We start from the raw sequence: 4,857 nt of genomic DNA on the forward strand, positions 1-4,857 counted from the left end.
AGATGTGGCCTGTGGCTCATAGCTTGCTCCCTGCACTGGATGGTAATCATGAGACAGGGGGCGGAGTTAGTGACATTTTCAAACCTTTTCAGGACTTCCCTGGTGGCGCAGTGGTTAAGAATCTGCCTGCCAATGCAGGGGACACGGGTTCAAGCCCTAGTCCGGGAAGATCTCACATGCCGCGGAGCAACTAAGCCTGTGCGTCACAACTACTGAGCCTGCGCTCTAGAGCCCGCAAGCCACAACTACTGAGCCCACGTGCCACAACTGCTGAAGCCCACACGTCTAGAGCCTGTGCTCCGCAACAAGAGAAGCCACCGCAATGAGAAGCCCGTGCATCACAACGAAGAGTAGCCCCCGCTTGCCGCAACTAGAGAAAGCCCGCGCGCAGCAACGAAGACCCAACGCAGCCAAAAAATATATATATATTTTTTTGCGGTACGCGGGCCTCTCACTGTTGTGGCCTCTCCCGTTGCGGAGCAACAGGCTCCGGACGCGCAGTCTCAGCGGCCATGGCTCACGGGCCCAGCCGCTCTGAGGCATGTGGGATCTTCCCGGACCGGGGCACAAACCGTGTCCCCTGCATCGGCAGGCGGACTCTCAACCACTGCGCCACCAGGGAAGCCCGCAAGGACTCTTGATGGGGCAAGATGCGGTCCTGCCCTTCTCTAAGAAGACTCTCCTGAGGCTGCAGTTACTCTTCCATGTTTTCAACCCTCCCCCCGAGTTTGAAATTTAAAGTTGGCTCCTCCTTGCCTTCTTGTAACAGAGATATTTTGTTTTGTTTTCAACATGACTTTCAACATTAGCTCTCTTTTGGTAAAATAGCACCTCCAATTCCTTTGGGGAAGCCAGCTCTCAGCCTCGATTGCACAGAGCCTGATTGGCTAAAGCAATCAGGCTTGTCTTCCGGCCAGAGTGATTGGTTAAAAGTTGGCCGAGTAACCTGGTACAGCCCGTGAGGCAAGAGGAGGTGACTGCAAGGGCTTCTGGGAAAGAAAGGCCCCTCATTCTCTTGAAGGGTGTAAGATTTAGAATTACCCTGGCCATTTTTGCTTCCCTAAGGGGAGAGACTGCAGCTTCAGGATCGAGCCAACAGCATGGAGGCAGAGCATGGACACAAATGCCTTTGGCGATATCACTTACATTCCTGGATCAAGCTGAGCCTGAAGGTAGATACCTCTGGACTTTTCAAGTCTATGAGTAAATAAAAGCCCTTTTGTGTTTAAGGCAGTTGGGGTTGGGTTTTCTGTCACCAGCAATTAAATCAGTCTCAGTGATGCATTTGCCGACAGAATGCCCCTGAGGGTTGCCAAGGGAGTGGAAGGAGTGTCCACCTGCTCACTGGAGGTTCAATTTGAAGGTGGGACCAATGTGTTGGCAAAAGTGCAGGTGAAGAGGGGCTCTCCTACACTGCACGTGGAGTGTAAATTAGGGCAGACTTTTGGGAGGGCCATCTGAATATACTGCATGTATTAATCTGGGTCCTTAGAGAAGCAGGTGCCAAGATAAATTAAGTATATGCAAAGATTTTATTAGAGGAAATGCCTGTGTGAAAGAAAACAGGAAGGGAGCCAGGGAAGGCTGGTAAAGTCGTCAGACTTGGATGCAAGTCTGACTCCCAGTGAAGCAGAGAACGTGGAGGCGTCCTAGACTGTCCTGCAGTCTAAGGCGAGTTCTCTCTCTCTCTCTCTCTTCTCCCTCAAATTATTCTCAGGCCTGGTTGCCTGGCTTCCCAGCCCACAGCATCTCAGCAGCAACAACCTAGAAAAGATGGGGGATTCTGTGGGCTGTTAGAGACTGGCACAGTGACACCCAGATATGACAAGAGGAGACAAAAATACCTGAAGCTGATGCAGCCCACATGACCCTGAGTCATCACGAAAAGACTAATCCCCTTGAGTATCTTCTGTTTAAGGAAGCAGGAGAATGTATAACATGGTTTAGAAAGATTTCTATCCAAAGTGGAAAAAGTAGAGATAGTTGTGATGCTTGAGGAGTGAATTTTAGTTTTCTGGACACGTCACCTATGCAGAGCTCTTCATTTCCCAAAGCTGCCTAATAAATCAGTTAGAGCTGGAAGGGACTGTGTCTCCATTTTACAAAGGAGAAAACTGAAACTCAAGAGAGGTTAAACCACTTCCGTGAGATCACATGGTAAGTGGCAATGGTGAGATTTGAACCAATGTCTTTTTTTTTTTTTAAGATTTATTTGTTATCTATTTAACTTATTTTTGGCTGTGTCGGGTCTTAGTTGTGCACCCAGGATCTTCATTGAGGCATGTGGGATCTTTCGTTGTGGCGCGTGGGCTGCTCTCCAGTTGTGGCCTGCGGGTTTTTCTCTTCTCTAGTTGTGGTGCGCAGGCTCTAGAGCGTGTGGGCTCTGTAGTTTGCAGCACGCAGGCTCTCTAGTTGAGGCGTGCGAGCTCAGTAGTTGTGGCAAATAAGCCACCAGGGAAGTCTGAACCCCATGTCTTTCTGATTCCAGATGTGGTAACACTGAGATGTACCACCCAGATCCCCACCTTCAAGGAAGGGGGCAGAGTGGCTTCCAGCTGTCAGCTCCTACAGGGTCAGCCTCAGCTGCAGAGAGCTGCCTTAATCAAAGTCAACTCCTTGGGACTTCCCTGGTGGCGCAGTGGTTAAGAATCTGCCTGCCAATGCAGGGGATACGGGTTCGAGCGCCGGTCCGGGAAGATCCCACATGCTGCAAAGCAACTAAGCCCGCGAGCCACAACTACTGAGCCTGTGCTCTAGAGCCCGCGAGCCACAACTACTGAGCCTGTGCTCTAGAGCCTGTGAGCCACAAATACTGAGCCTACGCTCTAGAGCCCGCGAGCCACAACTACTGAGCCTGCATGCTGCAACTACTGAAGCCAGCTCAACTACTGAGCCCATGAGCCGCAACTACTGAAGCCCACGCACTCTAGGGCCCGAGTGCCACAACTACCGAGCCTGCGTGCCTAGAGCCCGTGCTCTGCAACAAGAGAAGCCGCTGCAATGAGAAGCCCATGCACGGCAACAAATAGACCCTGCTCACCACAACTAGAGAAAGCCCATGCAGCAATGAAGACCCAACACAGCCAAAAAAGAAAGAAAAGTCAACTCCTTTCCAGGGGAGCCCACATCAGTGACTGAGTGGAGTATGCGGCTAAAGGCCTGGCCATTTCAGTCCTATGTGGTCCACTCTGATCGCCTCTATTTGCCCCAGATCTCCCTGCCAGGTGGACCGATAATTTGTCAGGCTGCATCTCAATTCCGCTTCTTCCTCTGCCTTCCCTTCACAGGTACTTATCCCTAATAAACATCTTTTACAAACCCTGTCTCAGCAACTGCTTCCAGAGAACCCAGTCGGGAGCAGTCGAGGGAGCAAGTGACAAGATGGGGCTTAGAAGCTGGATCGCTTACCTTCCAACTGGCGATCAGTGGTGGTGTGTGGAACAGACAGCCCCTGGCACGGGGTGGTCTTCAACTGTTCAGACTTCCATGGAGTGAACTGGGAGGGTTTACGGGAAGGGGATGCACTAGGAGGAGTGAGGTAGCAGGTAGTTGATGAGCAGAGAAGAGCACCTATAAGCATAACTAGACTGTGGCTGTTGCTAAGACTTTGATGTTCTACAGAAAGACAATAAACAGCCGAGGGGCTTCCCTGGTGGCACAGTGGTTAAGAATCCGCCTGCTAATGCAGGGGACATGGGTTCAATCCCTGGTCCAGGAAGATCCCACGTGCCGTGGAGCAACTAAAGTCCGTGCGCCACAACTACTGAGCCCGCGAGCCACAACTACTGAAGCCTGTGCGCCTAGAGCCCGTGCTCCACAACGAGAAGCCACTGCATTGAGAAGCCCGCACACCACAACGAAGGGTAGCCCCTGCTCACCGCAGCTAGAGAAAGCCAGTGGGCAGCAACGAAGACCCAACACAGCCCCCCCCCCGAAATATATATATATATGATAATAATAATAAAATAAACAGCCGAGGACAAGTAACAGGTTCTTGCTCCAAGAGTGAAAGCCAAAGAGTCTCTTTGGTTGCAGACAAAGAAGTTCTCATCTCTTGTGGCAGGAGGGCAGATCAAGCCTGGGACTCAGAGTGTCCGAACTTCAAAGGGAGTTGAGCTCTCAACCAAGGCAGCGTGTTATGCTACTGTCAAGGCCCTGGTTGGGATCCTGACGATGGGATGGGGTCATCTGGGTGGTGCCCCCAAAGATGTTTCCACTTTGGGGGCCATTGTGAGTAATGCTACTATGACCATTCATATCTGAATACCTGTTTTCAGTTCTCTTGGGTGTATACCCAGAATTGGAATTGCTGGGACCATATGGTATTTCTGTGTTTCACTTTTTGAGCAAGTACCAAACTGGTTTCCAGAACGGCTTTACCATTTGACATTCCCACCGGCAATGTACGAGTTTGGTGGTATTTTCCTTTTCCTTGGGGAACCACCTTCCTCCTTGGGCCCATGTGGTTCAGGTGATGTTGACCCCACCCCTCCTGCCCAGCCATGTGCATCTAAGCAGGGTCTAGCCGACCAGCACACGCCAAAGAGATTGCTTCAAGAATGGGCATGTGCCCTGAGCCAGGCCAGTGAGATTCAACTCAATCTAGAACAAACCCTGGACTGTTATTACTTGGACCAATAAATGCACCATCCTTTATTTATAAAGCCAGCTGAGTTGGTTTTCCCGTCACTCGTCACCAAGTGATCACTCTGTATCTTAAGATGTGCTTGTATAAAATCTCTGTCTGGGAGATTTGTCTCCTCTGTGTGTTTTACATTTATTGAGTGCCGACTTTATATTAGGTACATCTACAAGTCGATGCTGGAGTTGGGCTTGCTCCGAGAGGGCGAGACTGGA

The sequence above is a fragment of the Stenella coeruleoalba genome (genome assembly GCF_951394435.1).
Source record: "Stenella coeruleoalba genome assembly, chromosome: 15".
Classification (NCBI taxonomy): Eukaryota; Metazoa; Chordata; class Mammalia; order Artiodactyla; family Delphinidae; genus Stenella; species Stenella coeruleoalba.